We start from the raw sequence: 22,500 nt of genomic DNA on the forward strand, positions 1-22,500 counted from the left end.
TGGCTGGGCTGCGCACCAGGGCGGGCTCAAGATGGCACCAGCATTCCCTTTTTCTCACTATCTTTCAAAACGGAAATTTTAAAATCTCGTTTTTTTTTTGCCTTTTATGGAAATTAGTGAAGGCATCGCATCAAAGGTGCGCACCTCGCTGCCCACCTTGGTGTGCTCCGAGGTGCCCACCACGGTGCGCAACGCCGGTGCGAACCCGGGAGCGCCCCGATGTGTGCTCCAAGGTGCGGCGTGCACGAAGTCGGACCCCGGTTTGCCCCGGGTGCGCACCTCGCGTGCACCTTGGTGCGCACACCTTGGCTGGGTTGCGCGGCCTGGTGGGCACCATGGTGCGCACCAAGGAGCGCTCCGAAGTGTGCTCCAAGGTGCGGCGTGCACGAAGTCGGAGCCCGGTTTGCCCCGGGTACGCACCTCGCGTGCACCTTCGCCGGGGTGGGCACCTCGGCTGGGTTGCGCGCCCTGGTGCGCACCAAGGAGCGCTCCGAAGTGTGCTCCAAGGTGCGGCGTGCACGAAGTCGGAGCCCGGTTTGCCCCGGGTGCGCACCTTCGCCGCGGTGCGCACCATGGCGTGCACGAAGTCGGAGCCCGGTTTGCCCCGGGTGCGCACCTCGCGTGCACCTTCGGCGGGGTTGCGCGCCCTGGTGGGCACCATGGTGCGCACCAAGGAGCGCTCCGAAGTGTGCTCCAAGGTGCGGCGTGCACGAAGTCGGAGCCCGGTTTGCCCCGGGTGCGCACCTCGCGTGCACCTTCGGCGGGGTTGCGCGCCCTGGTGGGCACCATGGTGCGCACCAAGGAGCGCTCCGAAGTGTGCTCCAAGGTGCGGCGTGCACGAAGTCGGAGCCCGGTTTGCCCCGGGTGCGCACCTCGGGTGCACCTTCGCCGCGGTGGGCACCATGGCGTGCACGAAGTCGGAGCCCGGTTTGCCCCGGGTGCGCACCTCGCGTGCACCTTCGCCGGGGTGGGCACCTCGGCTGGGTTGCGCGCCCTGGTGCGCACCAAGGAGCGCTCCGAAGTGTGCTCCAAGGTGCGGCGTGCACGAAGTCGGAGCCCGGTTTGCCCCGGGTGCGCACCTCGCGTGCACCTTCGCCAGGGTGGGCACCTCGGTGCGCACACCTTCTCAATGTTTTCTTGCCTTTTCTGGAAATTGGTGAAGGCAGCGCATCAAAGGTGCGCACCTCGGTGTGCTCCGAGGTGCGAACCCGAGAGCGCTCCGAGGTGCCCACGAAGTCGAAAGTCGGGTTAATTGCATTGTTTTCCCCGGGTGCGCTCCGAGGTGCGCAACATCGGCGCGCACCAAGGAGGGCTCCGAAGTGTGCTCCAAGGTGCGCACGATGGCGTGCACCTCTGGTGCGCACGATTCGGAGCTCGGTTTGACCGGGGTGCGCACACCTTGGCTGGGTTGCGCACCTTTTGTGCGCTCCAAGGTGCGCACGAAGTCGGAGCTCGGTTTGCCCCGGGTGCGCACCTTCGCCAGGGTGCGCACCTTGATGCGCACGCCTTGGCTGGGCTGCGCACCTTGGTGGGCGCCATGGTGCGCACCTTTCGTGCGCTCCAAGGTGCGCACGAAGTCGGAGCTCGGTTTGCCCCGGGTGCGCACCTTGGTGGGCGCCATGGTGCACTCCGAGGTGCCCAAGATTGGTGCGCACCAAGGAGCGCTCCGAAGTGCGCTCCAAGGTGCGCGCGAAGTCGAAAGTTGGGTTAATTGTCCGGTTTGCCTCGGGTGCGCACCTTGCGTGCACCTTCGCCAGGGTGGGCGCCTTGGTGCGCACACCTTGGCTGGGCTGCGCACACCTTGGCACCCGCGTTTCCTTCATTTTAAATTTTTTTTTTTTACAATCTCTCAAGTGGGAAATTCTATAATCTCAACTTTTTTTGCCTTTTCAGGAAACTTTTGAATGGAGCGCATCATTGGTGCGCTCCGAAGTGTGCTCCAAAGCTCTCTCCAGCTGCGTGCACCTGCCCCGGCCGCGCACCCGGCCCCGCCCAGCTTCGCTCACCTGTCCCGGGCGTCTGGTGCGGAACCTTAGAGTAAGAAACATCACCGTGCACCTTGGCCAACGTGCGCGACTCGACCGAGCGCGCACTGGCCGAGGTGCACACCGATTTCACCTGGGTGCGCGCGCAGCACCTCGGGCGCACCGGGGTGCGCGCACAACGCCCGGGTTGCACCGTGGCCTGTGTGCTCGGGGCGCCTCGGGTGCGCGCTCGGTGTCGCCCCCGCGCGCGCGGTAGTGCGGGCAGCGCACCCCGGCCCGGCCCGGCCCCGACGAGAACGCAAACGGGCAAAAGGTTTATTCAAATAGCATTGCGATGCCCGGCGAAAAACTAAAAAAGGGTGCAACACCGGGACTTCCCGGGAGGTCACCCATCCCAGTACTACTCCGGCCCAAGCGCGCTTAACTGCGGAGTTCTGATGGGATCCGGTGCACTAACGCTGGTATGATCGCACCCGTTATGAGCTTGTCGCAGTGTGTACTTAGCAAACCGCGACCCACGTGCGAATCCACCCCGGGCACCCACCCCCGTCGAGGTGCACACCCTCCCTCGCGAAGTGCGCCCCGTTCGCCAAGTGTGAGCCCTGCCCGGGTGCGCGCACCTTGCTAGGGCGTCGGGTGTGCACCCGGCCCGGCCTACGTGCGTGCACCTGGAGGGGGCGTCGTGTGCGTGCAGTGTCCCGTCTGCAACGCGGTGCCCACACACCACCTCGGGCGCAACGACCTGCGCTCACATGTGGGCCGAGTGCACCTTGGTGCATGTTCGGGGCGCCTCGGGTGCACGCTCGATCTTGCCCCGGTGCACCAAGGCGCTCGGTTTGCCCCGGGTGCGCACTTGGTGCAAGGTGGGCACCCAAAATAGGGATCAAGCACCAAAACACAAGTTTCGGGATGCAAAATGGGACCCAAGGACCACAAATGCGTTCCAAGACCCATGATGGGTCCACGAGAACAAAAATGTGTTCCGAGACTTAATAAACAAATATTGGGTTTTAGGAGAAGAAACATGCTCTGATGCCCAAAACGAGAATCGACCCCGAAAAGGCCACAGGCCAAAAGTGGGATGCGAGACAAAAAAAAATGGGACCCGAGGACCAAAATTGGGTTCCCAGGTCGAAGACAGGGCAACCGGACAAGAAACGACCTCTAAGGCTCGAAATGAGTCCCGACGACTAAAACTTGACAAGAAGCACCCATCAGGCACCCAACTCGACACCCATGGGATGCCGACCCACCCGGGCTTCCACCTAGCACACCTTGGCACCCACCCACCCTCGCACCCAACCTCGCACCCAACTTAGCACCTTTGAACCCACATTGGCACTCACCCTGACCCTGGCACCTTGGAACCCACATTGGCACTCACCTTGACCCTGGCACCCACCTTTGCACTCACCTTGGGACCCACCCTGGCTCCCACCTCGGCACCCACCCAGACACCCACCTTGGTTCCTTGGCACCCACCTTGGATCCTTGGCACCCACCCCGACACCCACCTTGGCACGCAACTTGGCTACTTGCCACCCACCTTGGCTCCTTGACGCCCACCCCGACAACCACCCCGTGACCTACCCTGGCTAGGGTTGGTGCACACCCACCCTGGTGCCCACCTTGGCACCCACCCTATGACCCACCTTGGCACGCACCTTAGTACCCACCCCGTTACCCACCCTAGGACCCACCCCGTGACCCACCTTGGCCAGGGTGGGTGCCTTGGTGCGCACAACTTGCCTGGGCTGCACACCAGGGCGGGCTCAAGATGGCACCCGCGTTCCGTTTTTTTCACTATCTTTCAAAACGGAAATTTTAAAATCTCATTTTTTTCTTTTTTTTGCCTTTTCTGGAAATTAGTGAAGGCAGCGCATCAAAGGTGCGCAATGCTGGTGCGAACCTGGGAGCGCTCCGATGTGTGCTCCAAGGTGCGGCGTGCACGAAGTCCGAGCCCGGTTTGCCCCGGGTGCGCACCTCGCGTGCACCTTCGCCGGGGTGAGCACCTTGGCTGGGTTGCGCGCCCTGGTGCGTACCAAGGAGCGCTCTGAAGTGTGCTCCAAGGTGCGGCGTGCACGAAGTCGGAGCCCGGTTTGCCCCGGGTGTGCACCTCGGGTGCGCACCTCGCGTGCACCTTCGCTGCGGTGGGCACCTTGGCTGGGTTGCGCGCCTTGGTGGGCACCATGCAGTGCACGAAGTCGGAGCCCGGTTTGCCCCGGGCGCGCACCTCCGCCAGGGTGGGCACCTTGGTGCGCACAACTTGCCTGGGCTGCGCACCAGGAAGGGCTCAAGATGGCACCCGCGTTCCGTTTTTTTCACTATCTTTCAGAACGGAAATTTTAAAATATCGTTTTTTTTTGCCTTTTCTGGAAATTAGTGAAGGCAGCGCATCAAAGGTGCGCAACGCTGGTGCGAACCTGGGAGCGCTCCGATGTGTGCTCCAAGGTGCGGCGTGCACAAAGTCGGAGCCCGGTTTGCCCCGGGTGCGCCCTGGTGGGCACCATGGTGCGCACCAAGGAGCGCTCCGAAGTGTGCTCCAAGGTGCGGCCTGCACGAAGTCGGAGCCCGGTTTGCCCCGGGTGTGCACCTCGGGTGGGCACCTTGGTGCGCATGCCTTGCCTGGGCTGCGCACCAGGGCGGGCTCAAGATGGCACCCGCGTTCCTTTTTTTTCACTATCTTTCAAAACGGAAATTTTAAAATCTCATTTTTTTTTGCCTTTTTCTGGAAATTAGTGAAGGCAGCGCATCAAAGGTGCGCACCTCGCTGCCCACCACGGTGCGCAACGCCGGTGGGCACCCGGGAGTGCTTCGAAGTGTGCTCCAAGGTGTTGCGTGCACGTTGTCGGAGCCCGGTTTGCCCCGGGTGCGCACCTCGCGTGCACCTTCGTCGGGGTGGGCACCTTGGCTTGGTTTGCCCCGGCTGCGCTCCGAAGCGGGGTTATTGGAGCGCCGCCTCTTTTTTTGTCGGAGCGTTTGGTGGGGTTTCTCGCATTGGCTCTTCCGAGGCCCGGTTGCCACCCTGGCGCGCACGAAGTCGGAAGTAGGGTTAATTGCCCGGGTGCGCACCTTTGCCAGGGTGGCACCTTACCTGGGCTGCGCACCAGGGCGGGCTCAAGATGGCACGCGCGTTCCGTTTTTTTCACTATCTTTCAAAACGGAAATTTTAAAATCTCCTTTTTTTTTTGCCTTTTCTGGAAATTAGTGAAGGCAGCGCATCAAAGGTGCGCACCTCGCTGCCCACCTTGGTGTGCTCTGAGGTGCGCACCCGGGAGCGCTACGAAGTGTGCTCCAAGGTGCGGCGTGCACGTTGTCGGAGCCCGGTTTGCCCCGGGTGCGCACCTCGCCTGCACCTTGGCCGGGGTGGGCACCTTGGCTGGGTTTGCCCAGGGTGCGCTCCGAAGCGGGGTTACTGGAGCGCCCCCTCTTTTTTTGTCAGAGAGTTTGGTGGGGTTTCTCGCATTGGCTCTTCCCAGGCCCGGTTGTTGGGTGCGCTCCCACCCTGGCGCGCGCGAAGTTGGAAGTTGGGTTAATTGCCCGGGCGCGCACCTTCGCCAGGGTGGGCACCTTGGTGCGCAAACCTTGGCTGGGCTGCGCACCAGGGCGGGCTCAAGATGGCACCAGCATTCCCTTTTTCTCACTATCTTTCAAAACGGAAATTTTAAAATCTCGTTTTTTTTTTGCCTTTTATGGAAATTAGTGAAGGCATCGCATCAAAGGTGCGCACCTCGCTGCCCACCTTGGTGTGCTCCGAGGTGCCCACCACGGTGCGCAACGCCGGTGCGAACCCGGGAGCGCCCCGATGTGTGCTCCAAGGTGCGGCGTGCACGAAGTCGGACCCCGGTTTGCCCCGGGTGCGCACCTCGCGTGCACCTTGGTGCGCACACCTTGGCTGGGTTGCGCGGCCTGGTGGGCACCATGGTGCGCACCAAGGAGCGCTCCGAAGTGTGCTCCAAGGTGCGGCGTGCACGAAGTCGGAGCCCGGTTTGCCCCGGGTGCGCACCTTCGCCGCGGTGGGCACCATGGCGTGCACGAAGTCGGAGCCCGGTTTGCCCCGGGTGCGCACCTCGCGTGCACCTTCGCCGGGGTGGGCACCTCGGCTGGGTTGCGCGCCCTGGTGCGCACCAAGGAGCGCTCTGAAGTGTGCTCCAAGGTGCGGCGTGCACGAAGTCGGAGCCCGGTTTGCCCCGGGTGTGCACCTCGCGTGCACCTTCGCTGCGGTGGGCACCTTGGCTGGGTTGCGCGCCTTGGTGGGCACCATGCAGTGCACGAAGTCGGAGCCCGGTTTGCCCCGGGCGCGCACCTCCGCCAGGGTGGGCACCTTGGTGCGCACAACTTGCCTGGGCTGCGCACCAGGAAGGGCTCAAGATGGCACCCGCGTTCCGTTTTTTTCACTATCTTTCAGAACGGAAATTTTAAAATATCGTTTTTTTTTGCCTTTTCTGGAAATTAGTGAAGGCAGCGCATCAAAGGTGCGCAACGCTGGTGCGAACCTGGGAGCGCTCCGATGTGTGCTCCAAGGTGCGGCGTGCACGAAGTCGGACCCCGGTTTGCCCCGGGTGCGCACCTCGCGTGCACCTTGGTGCGCACACCTTGGCTGGGTTGCGCGCCCTGGTGGGCACCATGGTGCGCACCAAGGAGCGCTCCGAAGTGTGCTCCAAGGTGCGGCGTGCACGAAGTCGGAGCCCGGTTTGCCCCGGGTGCGCACCTCGCGTGCACCTTCGCCGCGGTGGGCACCATGGCGTGCACGAAGTCGGAGCCCGGTTTGCCCCGGGTGCGCACCTCGCGTGCACCTTCGCCGGGGTGGGCACCTTGGTGTGCAGACCTTGGCTGGGTTGCGCGCCCTGGTGGGCACCATGGTGCGCACCAAGGAGCGCTCCGAAGTGTGCTCCAAGGTGCGGCCTGCACGAAGTCGGAGCCCGGTTTGCCCCGGGTGTGCACCTCGGGTGGGCACCTTGGTGCGCATGCCTTGCCTGGGCTGCGCACCAGGGCGGGCTCAAGATGGCACCCGCGTTCCTTTTTTTTCACTATCTTTCAAAACGGAAATTTTAAAATCTCATTTTTTTTTGCCTTTTTCTGGAAATTAGTGAAGGCAGCGCATCAAAGGTGCGCACCTCGCTGCCCACCACGGTGCGCAACGCCGGTGGGCACCCGGGAGTGCTTCGAAGTGTGCTCCAAGGTGCTGCGTGCACGTTGTCGGAGCCCGGTTTGCCCCGGGTGCGCACCTCGCGTGCACCTTCGTCGGGGTGGGCACCTTGGCTGGGTTTGCCCCGGCTGCGCTCCGAAGCGGGGTTATTGGAGCGCCGCCTCTTTTTTTGTCGGAGCGTTTGGTGGGGTTTCTCGCATTGGCTCTTCCGAGGCCCGGTTGCCACCCTGGCGCGCACGAAGTCGGAAGTAGGGTTAATTGCCCGGGTGCGCACCTTTGCCAGGGTGGGCACCTTACCTGGGCTGCGCACCAGGGCGGGCTCAAGATGGCACGCGCGTTCCGTTTTTTTCACTATCTTTCAAAACGGAAATTTTAAAATCTCCTTTTTTTTTTGCCTTTTCTGGAAATTAGTGAAGGCAGCGCATCAAAGGTGCGCACCTCGCTGCCCACCTTGGTGTGCTCTGAGGTGCGCACCCGGGAGCGCTACGAAGTGTGCTCCAAGGTGCGGCGTGCACGTTGTCGGAGCCCGGTTTGCCCCGGGTGCGCACCTCGCCTGCACCTTGGCCGGGGTGGGCACCTTGGCTGGGTTTGCCCAGGGTGCGCTCCGAAGCGGGGTTACTGGAGCGCCCCCTCTTTTTTTGTCAGAGCGTTTGGTGGGGTTTCTCGCATTGGCTCTTCCCAGGCCCGGTTGTTGGGTGCGCTCCCACCCTGGCGCGCGCGAAGTTGGAAGTTGGGTTAATTGCCCGGGCGCGCACCTTCGCCAGGGTGGGCACCTTGGTGCGCACACCTTGGCTGGGCTGCGCACCAGGGCGGGCTCAAGATGGCACCAGCATTCCCTTTTTCTCACTATCTTTCAAAACGGAAATTTTAAAATCTCGTTTTTTTTTTGCCTTTTATGGAAATTAGTGAAGGCATCGCATCAAAGGTGCGCACCTCGCTGCCCACCTTGGTGTGCTCCGAGGTGCCCACCACGGTGCGCAACGCCGGTGCGAACCCGGGAGCGCCCCGATGTGTGCTCCAAGGTGCGGCGTGCACGAAGTCGGACCCCGGTTTGCCCCGGGTGCGCACCTCGCGTGCACCTTGGTGCGCACACCTTGGCTGGGTTGCGCGGCCTGGTGGGCACCATGGTGCGCACCAAGGAGCGCTCCGAAGTGTGCTCCAAGGTGCGGCGTGCACGAAGTCGGAGCCCGGTTTGCCCCGGGTACGCACCTCGCGTGCACCTTCGCCGGGGTGGGCACCTCGGCTGGGTTGCGCGCCCTGGTGCGCACCAAGGAGCGCTCCGAAGTGTGCTCCAAGGTGCGGCGTGCACGAAGTCGGAGCCCGGTTTGCCCCGGGTGCGCACCTTCGCCGCGGTGCGCACCATGGCGTGCACGAAGTCGGAGCCCGGTTTGCCCCGGGTGCGCACCTCGCGTGCACCTTCGGCGGGGTTGCGCGCCCTGGTGGGCACCATGGTGCGCACCAAGGAGCGCTCCGAAGTGTGCTCCAAGGTGCGGCGTGCACGAAGTCGGAGCCCGGTTTGCCCCGGGTGCGCACCTCGCGTGCACCTTCGGCGGGGTTGCGCGCCCTGGTGGGCACCATGGTGCGCACCAAGGAGCGCTCCGAAGTGTGCTCCAAGGTGCGGCGTGCACGAAGTCGGAGCCCGGTTTGCCCCGGGTGCGCACCTCGCGTGCACCTTCGCCGCGGTGGGCACCATGGCGTGCACGAAGTCGGAGCCCGGTTTGCCCCGGGTGCGCACCTCGCGTGCACCTTCGCCGGGGTGGGCACCTCGGCTGGGTTGCGCGCCCTGGTGCGCACCAAGGAGCGCTCCGAAGTGTGCTCCAAGGTGCGGCGTGCACGAAGTCGGAGCCCGGTTTGCCCCGGGTGCGCACCTCGCGTGCACCTTCGCCAGGGTGGGCACCTCGGTGCGCACACCTTCTCAATGTTTTCTTGCCTTTTCTGGAAATTGGTGAAGGCAGCGCATCAAAGGTGCGCACCTCGGTGTGCTCCGAGGTGCGAACCCGAGAGCGCTCCGAGGTGCCCACGAAGTCGAAAGTCGGGTTAATTGCATTGTTTTCCCCGGGTGCGCTCCGAGGTGCGCAACATCGGCGCGCACCAAGGAGGGCTCCGAAGTGTGCTCCAAGGTGCGCACGATGGCGTGCACCTCTGGTGCGCACGATTCGGAGCTCGGTTTGACCGGGGTGCGCACACCTTGGCTGGGTTGCGCACCTTTTGTGCGCTCCAAGGTGCGCACGAAGTCGGAGCTCGGTTTGCCCCGGGTGCGCACCTTCGCCAGGGTGCGCACCTTGATGCGCACGCCTTGGCTGGGCTGCGCACCTTGGTGGGCGCCATGGTGCGCACCTTTCGTGCGCTCCAAGGTGCGCACGAAGTCGGAGCTCGGTTTGCCCCGGGTGCGCACCTTGGTGGGCGCCATGGTGCACTCCGAGGTGCCCAAGATTGGTGCGCACCAAGGAGCGCTCCGAAGTGCGCTCCAAGGTGCGCGCGAAGTCGAAAGTTGGGTTAATTGTCCGGTTTGCCTCGGGTGCGCACCTTGCGTGCACCTTTGCCAGGGTGGGCGCCTTGGTGCGCACACCTTGGCTGGGCTGCGCACACCTTGGCACCCGCGTTTCCTTCATTTTAAATTTTTTTTTTTTACAATCTCTCAAGTGGGAAATTCTATAATCTCAACTTTTTTTGCCTTTTCAGGAAACTTTTGAATGGAGCGCATCATTGGTGCGCTCCGAAGTGTGCTCCAAAGCTCTCTCCAGCTGCGTGCACCTGCCCCGGCCGCGCACCCGGCCCCGCCCAGCTTCGCTCACCTGTCCCGGGCGTCTGGTGCGGAACCTTAGAGTAAGAAACATCACCGTGCACCTTGGCCAACGTGCGCGACTCGACCGAGCGCGCACTGGCCGAGGTGCACACCGATTTCACCTGGGTGCGCGCGCAGCACCTCGGGCGCACCGGGGTGCGCGCACAACGCCCGGGTTGCACCGTGGCCTGTGTGCTCGGGGTGCCTCGGGTGCGCGCTCGGTGTCGCCCCCGCGCGCGCGGTAGTGCGGGCAGCGCACCCCGGCCCGGCCCGGCCCCGACGAGAACGCAAACGGGCAAAAGGTTTATTCAAATAGCATTGCGACGCCCGGCGAAAAACTAAAAAAGGGTGCAACACCGGGACTTCCCGGGAGGTCACCCATCCCAGTACTACTCCGGCCCAAGCGCGCTTAACTGCGGAGTTCTGATGGGATCCGGTGCACTAATGCTGGTATGATCGCACCCGTTATGAGCTTGTCGCAGTGTGTACTTAGCAAACCGCGACCCACGTGCGAATCCACCCCGGCCACCCACCCCCGTCGAGGTGCACACCCTCCCTCGCGAAGTGCGCCCCGTTCGCCAAGTGTGAGCCCTGCCCGGGTGCGCGCACCTTGCTAGGGCGTCGGGTGTGCACCCGGCCCGGCCTACGTGCGTGCACCTGGAGGGGGCGTCGTGTGCGTGCAGTGTCCCGTCTGCAACGCGGTGCCCACACACCACCTCGGGCGCAACGACCTGCGCTCACATGTGGGCCGAGTGCACCTTGGTGCATGTTCGGGGCGCCTCGGGTGCACGCTCGATCTTGCCCCGGTGCACCAAGGCGCTCGGTTTGCCCCGGGTGCGCACTTGGTGCAAGGTGGGCACCCAAAATAGGGATCAAGCACCAAAACACAAGTTTCGGGATGCAAAATGGGACCCAAGGACCACAAATGCGTTCCAAGACCCATGATGGGTCCACGAGAACAAAAATGTGTTCCGAGACTTAATAAACAAATATTGGGTTTTAGGAGAAGAAACATGCTCTGATGCCCAAAACGAGAATCGACCCCGAAAAGGCCACAGGCCAAAAGTGGGATGCGAGACAAAAAAAAATGGGACCCGAGGACCAAAATTGGGTTCCCAGGTCGAAGACAGGGCAACCGGACAAGAAACGACCTCTAAGGCTCGAAATGAGTCCCGACGACTAAAACTTGACAAGAAGCACCCATCAGGCACCCAACTCGACACCCATGGGATGCCGACCCACCCGGGCTTCCACCTAGCACACCTTGGCACCCACCCACCCTCGCACCCAACCTCGCACCCAACTTAGCACCTTTGAACCCACATTGGCACTCACCCTGACCCTGGCACCTTGGAACCCACATTGGCACTCACCTTGACCCTGGCACCCACCTTTGCACTCACCTTGGGACCCACCCTGGCTCCCACCTCGGCACCCACCCAGACACCCACCTTGGTTCCTTGGCACCCACCTTGGATCCTTGGCACCCACCCCGACACCCACCTTGGCACGCAACTTGGCTACTTGCCACCCACCTTGGCTCCTTGACGCCCACCCCGACAACCACCCCGTGACCTACCCTGGCTAGGGTTGGTGCACACCCACCCTGGTGCCCACCTTGGCACCCACCCTATGACCCACCTTGGCACGCACCTTAGTACCCACCCCGTTACCCACCCTAGGACCCACCCCGTGACCCACCTTGGCCAGGGTGGGTGCACCCACCCTGGTGCCCACCTTGGCACCCACCCATCCTAGCACCCAGCCTGTGACCGGGCTTGGAACCCAACCTTGCACCCGCACCCGTCTTGGCCAGTGTGGGTGCGCACCCATCCTGGCACCCACGTTGTGACACACCCTTTAACCCACGCACCCTAGCACCCACGTTGGCACCCACCTTGGAACCCAACCTAGCAACTTGGCACCCACCCCGTGACCCACCTTGGCATCCACCATAGCAGTCGCCGACTTGGCACCCACCTCGGCACCCACCTTGACACTTGTGGACCCACCTTGCCACTCACCCTAGCATCGACCCATCCTAGCACCCACCCTGGCACCTTTGCACCCTAGCACTCACCCATCCTAGCACCTAACCTGTGACCCACCTTGACACTCACCCTCGCACCCACCTTGGAACCCAACCTAGCACCCACCCACCCTGACACCAACCCTAGCACCTACCCACCCTTGCACCCACCCTGTGACCCATCTTGGCACCCACCCATCCTACCACTCAACCTATCACCCACCTTCTCACCCACCTTGGCATCCACCTTAGCACCCACCCACACTGGCACCTTGGCACCCACCTCGGGCAAGGTGGGTGCACACCCACCCTGGCACCCAATTTAGAACCCACCGAGCATGTTACCCACCTTGGCACCCACATTGCAGCCCACCCTAGTACCCACCCTATGACCCACATTGGCATCCACACCCTAGCACCCAGGCACCTCGACACCCGCCTTGACACCCACCCTAGCACTGAACCTGTGACCCACCTTGGAACTCACCCTAGAACCCACCCACCCTGTGAACCACCTTGGCATCCACCTTAGCACCCACCCACCTTGGCACCCACTCTAGCACTCACCCATCCTAACACCCAACTTGTTACCCACCTTGGCACCCGCCCTCGCGTCCACCTTGAAACCCACCCTAGCACCCACCCACGCAGGAGCCCACCTTGGCACCCAACCTAACACCCACGCATCCTGGCACCCAACTTGTGACCCACCTTGGAACCCACCCTAGTACCCACCTTTGAACCCACTATATCACCAACCCACCTTGGCACCCACCCTATGACCCTCTTTGGAATCCACCCTAGCACGCACCCACCCTGGCACCCACCATGGAGCGCACCCTAGCACCCACCCACCTCGGCACGCACCTCAACACCCACCTTGGTGTGCGCACTGCGCCAACCTCTCAAAGACCCTATGTGGTGCGCTCCAAAGTGTACACCTTTGGTGCGCTCCAAGGTGCGCACCTTTGGTGCACACCGAGGTGCACACCAAAGTGTGCACCGAGGTGAGCACCAAAGTGCACTCCAGGGTGCACACCAAGGCGTGCACCTTTGGTGCGGTCAATGCAAACGAATTCGGAAGTTGGGGTCGATGTCCTAATCGCTGCTGCAGACTACACGTATGAGAATCGGACAAATAGCTTTATATAGGGGAGGTGTTGCGTTTGATGGGTCGACTCCCCTGGTTGTGTGCACTGCACCAACTTCAAAGACCCTGTCTTGTTTAAGAAGTCAAAAGTTGGGGTGGATGTCCTAATCATTGCTGCAGTCTACGCATGTATGAGAATCAGACAAATAGCTTATATAGGGGAGGTGTTGCATTCGGTGGGTTGACTCCCCTGGTTGTGCGCACTGCGCCAACCTCAAAGACCCCGCATAGCAGAAGAAGTCGGAAGTCGGATTTTGGTGAGCACCAAGGCGTGCACCTTTGGTGCGGTCAACGCAGACGAATTCAGAAGTTGGGGTGGATGTCCTAATCGTTGTTGCAGGCTACACATGTATGAGAATCAGACAAATAGCTTATATAGGGGAGGTGTTGGGTTTGATGGGTCAACTCCCTTGGTTGTGCGCATTACGCCAACCTCAAAGACCTTGTTTTCGTTAAGAAGTCAAAAGTTGGGGTCAATGTCCTAATGGCTCCTGCAGGCTACACATGTATGAGAATCGGACAAATAGCTTATATAGGGGAGGTGTTGGGTTTGATGGGTCGACTCCCCTGGTTGTGCGCATTACGTCAACCTCAAAGACCTTGTTTTCGTTAAGAAGTCAAAAGTTGGGGTCGATGTCCTAATTGCTCCTGTAGACTACACATGTATGAGAATCAGACAAATAGCTTATATAGGGGAGGTGTTGGGTTTGATGGGTTGACTCCCCTAGTTGTTCGCATTACACCAACCTCAAAGACCTTGTTTTCGTTTAGAAGCCGAAAGTTGGGGTCGATGTCCTAATTGCTCCTGCAGGCTACGCATGTATGAGAATCAGACAAATAGCTTATATAGGGGAGGTGTTGGGTTTGATGGGTCGACTCCCCTGGTTGTGCGCATTGCGCCAACCTCAAAGACCCTGCATTGCGGATGAAGTCGAAAGTCAGAGTTTGGTGTGCTACAAGGTGTGGTCGAAGGTGCTCACCTAGGTGTGCACCTTTGGAGCACAGGAAAAGTGCCCTCCAAAAGTGCGCACCTTTGGAGTGCACAAAAGTGCCCTCCAAAAGTGCGCACCTTTGGAGCGCAGAAAAGTGCCCTCCAAAAAGTGCCCTCCAAAAGTGCGCACCTTTGGAGCGCAGAAAAGTGCCCTCCAAAAAGTGCCCTCCAAAAGTGCGCACCTTTGGAGCGCAGAAAAGTGCCCTCCAAAAAGTGCCCTCCAAAAGTGCGCACCTTTGGAGCGCAGAAAAGTGCCCTCCAAAAAGTGCCCTCCAAAAGTGCGCACCTTTGGAGCGCAGAAAAGTGCCCTCCAAAAAGTGCCCTCCAAAAGTGCGCACCTTTGGAGCGCAGAAAAGTGCCCTCCAAAAAGTGCCCTCCAAAAGTGCGCACCTTTGGAGCGCAGAAAAGTGCCCTCCAAAAAGTGCCCTCCAAAAGTGCGCACCTTTGGAGCGCAGAAAAGTGCCCTCCAAAAAGTGCCCTCCAAAAGTGCGCACCTTTGGAGCGCAGAAAAGTGCCCTCCAAAAAGTGCCCTCCAAAAGTGCGCACCTTTGGAGCGCAGAAAAGTGCCCTCCAAAAAGTGCCCTCCAAAAGTGCGCACCTTTGGAGCGCAGAAAAGTGCCCTCCAAAAGTGCGCACCTTTGGAGCGCACAAAAGTGCCCTCCAAAAGTGCGCACTTTTGGTGCGCACCAAGGCGCTGGTTCGGTCGTTGCAGGCGAGTTCGGAAGTTGGGGTCGATGTCCTGAGCGGAGGTGCAAACTACACAGGTGTCGGAATCGGACAAATAGCTTATATAGGGGAGGTGTATGCTTCGATGGGTCGACTCCCCAGGTTGAGCGCACCGCGCCAACCTCAAAGACCCTACGGTATGGATGAAGTCGGAAGTTGGGTCCGATGACCGATTCGATTAGTAGGTATGCTCATGAGGTCGGAATTTGGGTCCGATGACCTGCCATGTGCAGGAAGGCGAATGTTGACACTGTGCGTTGCAAGGTGCACACCAAGGCGCTGGTGCGGTCTTTTTAGTCGAGTTCGGAAGTTGGGGTCGATGTCCTGATCGGAGGTGCAAGCTACACAGGTGTGGGAATCGGACAAATAGCTTATATAGGGGAGGTGTATGCTTCGTTGGGTCGACTCCCCGGGTTGAGCGCACCGCGCCAACCTCAAAGACCCTACGGTATGGATGAAGTCGGAAGTTGGGTCCGATGACCGATTCGATATGTAGGCATACTCGCGAGGTCGGAATTTGGGTCCGATGACCTGCCACGTGCAGGAAGGCGAATGTTGGCACTGTGCGTTGCAAGGTGCGCACCAAGGCGCTGGTTCGGTCGTTGGAGGCGAGTTCAGAAGTTGGGGTCGATGTCTTGATCGGAGGTGCAAACTACACAGGTGTGGGAATCGGACAAATAGCTTATATAGGGGAGGTGTATGCTTCGTTGGGTCGACTCCCCGGGTTGAGCGCACCGCGCCAACCTCAAAGACCCTACGGTATGGATGAAGTCGGAAGTTGGGTCCGATGACCGATTCGATATGTAGGCATACTCGCGAGGTCGGAATTTGGGTCCGATGACCTGCCATGTGCAGGAAGGCGAATGTTGGGACTGTGCGTCGCAAGGTGCGCACCAAGGCGCTGGTGCCGTCGTTGCAGTCGAGTTCGGAAGTTGGGGTCGATGTCCTGGTCAGAGGTGCAAACTACACAGGTGTGGGAATCGGACAAATAGCTTATATAGGGGAGGTGTATGCTTCGATGGGTCGACTCCCTGGGTTGAGCGCACCGCGCCAACCTCAAAGACCCTACAGTATGGATGAAGTCGGAAGTTGGGTCCGATGACCGATTCGATACGTAGGCATATTGGCGAGGTCTGAATTTGTGTCCGATGACCTGCCATGCGCAGGAAGGCGGAATTTGGGTCCGATGACCGAGTTGATGGCGTGCCATGCGCAGAAAGGCGGAATTTGGGTCCGATGACCGAGTTGATGTTGATGGCCCGCCATGCACAGGAAGGCGGAATTTGGGTCCGATGACCGATTTGAAGGCGTGCCATACGCAAAAAGGCGGAGTTTGGGTCCGATGACCGAGTTGATATTGATGGCCCGCCATGCGCAGGAAGGCGGAATTTGGGTCCGATGACCTGACATACGCATGGAGTCCGACTCGGGGGCCGATGTTCGATTCGATGACTTGCATTGTGGGTAAAGTCGGAAGTTGTGGTCTTTGACCCGATTCGATGACCAGACTTCGGCTGCTTGAGAATCGGACAAATAACTTATATAGGGGAGGTAGTGTTCTCGAGCATCCTCCCCCCGTGCCCGTTTATGTCGATTGATGCTGGTGCTCGACTGGTTGGAGCGCTCGGATGCAAAAATCTTGCACCAGGATTTATCGATTGTGATGGACACGGCAAGTCTCCTGATTGCTATGCAGGAGCTCATCGTGAATCTCTATGCGGCCTTGGTATGGACTCGACTTGCGGAATGGTTCGGCAATGGTAGTCGCTCCAACACGTCCTTGCAATGGCCACAGAGGTGATTCGACTAGAGCTCCAGTCTAGCTTTTGGGTTGCTTGGCGGACTGGTATAGCCGCGATCGAGTTCCGGCCATGAACGTTTTAGATAGCTCTTGGGCTTTCTGGGACGGAAGTCGGAAGTTTGGGCTGTTGTCCGATTTGATGACCATTCTTCGGATGTGTGAGAATCGGACAAATAACTTATATAGGGGACTGTGTTGTCTCACGCAGCCCCCTCCGTGCCCCTCTATCTCGACCGATGTTGGTGCTTGAAAGGGTTGGGATCGCTCGGATTTATAAACGTGCACCACCATTTGTCGAGTGTGAGGGACGCGGCAGGTCTCCTAAATGCTATGCGGGCGCTCTCTGAGAATCTCTATCCGGCCTCGACACAGACTAGTCTTGCTGAATGGTTTGGCACTGGTAGTCGATCCAACACGTCGTTGTTGTGGCCGCCTAGGCGATTCGATTCGAGCCCCCGTCTAGCTTTTGGGTTGCTTGGCGGATTTTGCCCTATCCGCAAGTGAGCTCGGTCCCTAAACGTTCGAGAAACCCGATTGCTATGCGCCGACTCTCTTTCTTGCGAGCCTCCATCTAGCTTTTGGGTCTCTACGGAACGGAAGTCGGAATCTGGGACCGTTGTTTGATTCGACGAGGCAGACTACGGTTGTGCGAGAATCGGACAAATAACTTATATAGGGGAGGTGTTGACTGGAGCATTCTCCCCCGTGCCCCTCTAACTCGACCAATGCTGGCGCTCGAACGGTGGTAGCGCTCGGATTTTCATTGAGCGCCAGCATTGGTCGATTTAGAGGGGCATGCGAGATTCCCGAATGCTATGCGAGGGCTCTAACGGAAATGTCTATTGGTTTCGGTATGGATGCAATTGCGAGTGGTTCGGCAAAGGTAGTCGTTCCGATGCGTCCATGTCGTGGCCAAATCGATAATTCGATTTGAGCCCTCGTATAGCATTTGGGTCTCTCGATGTGATTCCGCATTCCAGTCCCTTTGGGCACTGCTTGAGCCGCATCCCAGGGGGTTCCCTTCCCAATAATCTGCCTCGCAACCCGATTGCTATGCGGTGAGGCTCCTCGGCCGCCTCGGAACTATCTGTGTATCAGACGCATCGCGGGATAAGGGGTTGGCAACGGTAGTCGCCCCAAGCGCGTCCGATGCTTGGACCATTCCGAGGCGGCCCTGAAGCCTCTTCCGTCTAGCCGTTGGGTCCTTCTCGCCGCATCCCTCGCCTCGCACCCCGATTGCTATGCGGTGAGGCTCCTCGGCCGCCTCGGAACTATCTGTGTATCGGACGCGTCGCGGGATAAGGGGTTGTCACTGGTAGTCGCCCCAAGCGCGTCCGATGCTTGGACCATTCCGAGGCGGCCCTGAAGCCTCTTCCGTCTAGCCGTTGGGTCCTTCTCGCCGCATCCCTCGCCTCGCACCCCGATTGCTATGCGGTGAGGCTCCTCGGCCGCCTCGGAACTATCTGTGTATCGGACGCGTCGCGGGATAAGGGGTTGTCATTGGTAGTCGCCCCAAGCGCGTCCGATGCTTGGACCATTCCGAGGCGGCCCTGAAGCCTCTTCCGTCTAGCCGTTGGGTCCTTCTCGCCGCATCCCTCGCCTCGCACCCCGATTGCTATGCGGTGAGGCTCCTCGGCCGCCTCGGAACTATCTGTGTATCGGACGCGTCGCGGGATAAGGGGTTGTCACTGGTAGTCGCCCCAAGCGCGTCCGATGCTTGGACCATTCCGAGGCGGCCCTGAAGCCTCTTCCGTCTAGCCGTTGGGTCCTTCTCGCCGCATCCCTCGCCTCGCACCCCGATTGCTATGCGGTGAGGCTCCTCGGCCGCCTCGGAACTATCTGTGTATCGGACGCGTCGCGGGATAAGGGGTTGTCACTGGTAGTCGCCCCAAGCGCGTTCGATGCTTGGACCATTCCGAGGCGGCCCTGAAGCCTCTTCCGTCTAGCCGTTGGGTCCTTCTCGCCGCATCCCTCGCCTCGCACCCCGATTGCTATGCGGTGAGGCTCCTCGGCCGCCTTGGAACTATCTGTGTATCGGACGCGTCGCGGGATAAGGGGTTGTCACTGGTAGTCGCCCCAAGCGCGTCCGATGCTTGGACCATTCCGAGGCGGACCCGAAGCCTCTTCCGTCTAGCCGTTGGGTCCTTCTCGCCGCATCCTTCGCCTCGCACCCCGATTGCTATGCGGTGAGGCTCCTCGGCCGCCTCGGAACTATCTGTGTATCGGACGCGTCGCGGGATAAGGGGTTGTCACTGGTAGTCGCCCCAAGCGCGTCCGATGCTTGGACCATTCCGAGGCGGACCCGAAGCCTCTTCCGTCTAGCCGTTGGGTCCTTCTCGCCGCATCCCTCGCCTCGCACCCCGATTGCTATGCGGTGAGGCTCCTCGGCCGCCTTGGAACTATCTGTGTATCGGACGCGTCGCGGGATAAGGGGTTGTCACTGGTAGTCGCCCCAAGCGCGTCCGATGCTTGGACCATTCCGAGGCGGACCCGAAGCCTCTTCCGTCTAGCCGTTGGGTCCTTCTCGCCGCATCCCTCGCCTCGCACCCCGATTGCTATGCGGTGAGGCTCCTCGGCCGCCTTGGAACTATCTGTGTATCGGACGCGTCGCGGGATAAGGGGTTGTCACTGGTAGTCGCCCCAAGCGCGTCCGATGCTTGGACCATTCCGAGGCGGACCCGAAGCCTCTTCCGTCTAGCCGTTGGGTCCTTCTCGCCGCATCCCTCGCCTCGCACCCCGATTGCTATGCGGTGAGGCTCCTCGGCCGCCTTGGAACTATCTGTGTATCGGACGCGTCGCGGGATAAGGGGTTGTCACTGGTAGTCGCCCCAAGCGCGTCCGATGCTTGGACCATTCCGAGGCGGCCCCGAAGCCTCTTCCGTGTAGCCGTTGGGTCCTTCTCGCCGCATCCCTCGCCTCGCACCCCGATTGCTATGCGGTGAGGCTCCTCGGCCGCCTTGGAACTATCTGTGTATCGGACGCGTCGCGGGATAAGGGGTTGTCACTGGTAGTCGCCCCAAGCGCGTCCGATGCTTGGACCATTCCGAGGCGGCCCCGAAGCCTCTTCCGTGTAGCCGTTGGGTCCTTCTCGCCGCATCCCTCGCCTCGCACCCCGATTGCTATGCGGTGAGGCTCCTCGGCCGCCTTGGAACTATCTGTGTATCGGACGCGTCGCGGGATAAGGGGTTGTCACTGGTAGTCGCCCCAAGCGCGTCCGATGCTTGGACCATTCCGAGGCGGACCTGAAGCCTCTTCCCTCTAGCCGTTGGGGCTTTCTCGCCGCATCCCTCGCCTCGCACCCTGATTGCTATGCTGTGAAGCTCCTCGGCCGCCTTGGAACTATCTGTGTATCGGACGCATCGCGGGATAAGGGGTTGGCAGTGGTAGTCGCCCCAAGCGCATCCGATGCTTGGACCATTCCGAGGCGGCCCTGCAGCCTCTTCCGTCTAGCCGTTGGGGCCATCTCGCCGCATCCCCCACCTCGCACCACGATTGCTATGCGGTGAGGCTCCTTGGCCGCCTCGGAACTATCTGTGTATCGGACGCATCGCGGGATAAGGGGTTGTCACTGGTAGTCGCCCCAAGCGCGTCCGATGCTTGGACTATTCCGAGGCGGCCCTGCAGCCTCTTCCGTCTAGCCGTTGGGGCCATCTCGCCGCATCCCCCACCTCCTCGGCCGCCTCGGAACTATCTGTGTATCGGACGCATCGCGGGATAAGGGGTTGGCAGTGGTAGTCGCCCCAAGCGCGTCCGATGCTTGGACTATTCCGAGGCAGCCCTGCAGCCTCTTCCGTCTAGCCTTTGGGGCCATCTCGCCGCATCCCTCGCCTCGCACCCCGATTGCTATGCGGTGAGGCTCCTCGGCCGCCTGGGAACTATCTTCGTATCGGACGCATCGCGGGATAAGGGGTTGTCACTGGTAGTCGCCCCAAGCGCGTCCGATGCTTGGACTATTCCGAGGCGGCCCTGTGGCCTCTTCCGTCTAGCCGTTGGGGCCATCTCGCCGCATCCCCCACCTCGCACCCCGATTGCTATGCGGTGAGGCTCTTCGGCCGCCTTGGAACTATCTTCGTATCGGACGCATCGCGGGATAAGGGGTTGTCACTGGTAGTGGCCCCAAGCGCGTCCGATGCTTGGACTATTCCGAGGCGGCCCTGCAGCCTCTTCCGTCTAGCCGTTGGGGCCATCTCGCCGCATCCCCCACCTCGCACCCCGATTGCTATGCGGTGAGGCTCCTCGGCCGCCTTGGAACTATCTTCGTATCGGACGCATCGCGGGATAAGGGGTTGTCACTGGTAGTCGCCCCAAGCGCGTCCGATGCTTGGACTATTCCGACGCGGCCCTGTGGCCTCTTCCGTCCAGCCGTTGGGGCCATCTCGCCGCATCCCCCACCTCGCACCCCGATTGCTATGCGGTGAGGCTCCTCGGCCGCCTTGGAACCATCTTCGTATCGGACGCATCGCGGGATAGGGGGCTGTCACTGGTAGTCGCCCCAAGCGTGTCCGATGCTTGGACCATTCCTAGGCGGCCCTGAAGCCTCTTCCGTCTAGCCGTTGGGGCCTTCCCGCCCCATCCCTCGCCTCGCACCCCCGATTGCTATGCGGTGAGGCTCCTCGGCCGCCTTGGAACCATCTGTGTATCGGACGCATCGCGGGATAAGGGGTTGGCACTGGCAGTCGCCCCAAGCGCGTCCGATGCTTGGACCATTCCGAGGTGGCCCTGAAGCCTCTTCCGTCTAGCCGTTGGGGCCTTCCCGCCCCATCCCTCGCCTCGCACCCCGATTGATATGCGGTGAGGCTCCTCGGCCGCCTTGGAACTATCTGTGTATCGGACGCATCGCGGGATAAGGGGTTGGCACTGGTAGTCGTCCCAATCGCATCCGATGCTTGGACCATTCCGAGGCGGCCCTGCAGCCTCTTCCGTTTAGCCGTCGGGGCCTTCCCGCCGCATCCCTCGCCTCGCATCCCGATTCCTATGCGGTGAGTCTTCTCGGCCGCCGCGGAACTATACCTGTTATTGCTACTGCATCCTTCGGCTGGTAACCTCCTCTGCCGCCTTGGAACGTTCTCTTTGTCGGACGCGTCGCGGGATAAGGGGTTGGCACTGGTAGTCGCCCCAAGCGCGCCCGATGCATAGACCGCTCCGAGTCGACCTTGCTTTCAGCCTCTCACATGCATAGACCTCTCTGAGTCGACCCTGCAGCCTCTCACGTTTAGCCTTTGGAATCTCGCCTCACAACATGATTGCTATCCTTGATGCATCCCTTGCCTCGAGCCCTGATTGCTTTCTTGGCTGCATCCCTCCTCTCCTCACAGCCCGGTTGTCATCACTGCTTCATCCGTCGCTTCATGCATTCTGGCTGCTGGGCCCTTCCCACCGCACACCTCGATTGCTATCTCTTCTGCATCACACACCCCGATTGCTATCTCTGCTACATCCCTCGGCTCTCACTTCTGCATCCTTCGCCTCACACCTCGATTGCTATCAATGCTGCATCCGTAACCTCACACCCCGATTGCTATGCGGGGAGGCTCCTTGGCCGCCTTGGAAATTTCTGTGTGTCGGACGCACCGCGGGATAAGGGGTTGGCACTGGTAGTCGCCCCAAGTGCACCCGATTCTTAGACCGCTTCGAGGTGACCTCGTAGCCTCTTTCGTCCAGGCTTCCTGCCTTCAACGCCCTTTTTACACCTCGATTGCTATGCGCGGGCTCGTTGGCGTCTATCACCTCTCTGCGAAGAGTGGCACGATGATTGTTGGGGTAAATCGTAGCAGTCCGATCTCTGGCCTTGGGCCATTGTGAGGGCTGATCGATTTCCTGTGCGCATCTCGTGTTCGCCCAGTAACAGACTCGACGACTTGTAATCGGTCTTGTTCCCGATTGT

General features: G+C 60.7%; 2 non-coding genes across 2 annotated transcripts; both read right to left on the reverse strand.

Moving 5' to 3' along the window:
- Positions 1–2,341: 2,341 nt before the first annotated feature.
- LOC131872809 (5S ribosomal RNA) lies at positions 2,342–2,460 on the reverse strand. Its single transcript, XR_009370890.1, has one exon. It is a non-coding gene; the product is annotated as a 5S ribosomal RNA (ribosomal RNA).
- A 7,804-nt stretch (positions 2,461–10,264) lies between these two features.
- LOC131872815 (5S ribosomal RNA) lies at positions 10,265–10,383 on the reverse strand. Its single transcript, XR_009370896.1, has one exon. It is a non-coding gene; the product is annotated as a 5S ribosomal RNA (ribosomal RNA).
- Positions 10,384–22,500: the final 12,117 nt, after the last annotated feature.

The sequence above is a fragment of the Cryptomeria japonica genome, unplaced genomic scaffold (assembly GCF_030272615.1).
Source record: "Cryptomeria japonica unplaced genomic scaffold, Sugi_1.0 HiC_scaffold_801, whole genome shotgun sequence".
NCBI lineage: Eukaryota > Viridiplantae > Streptophyta > Pinopsida > Cupressales > Cupressaceae > Cryptomeria > Cryptomeria japonica.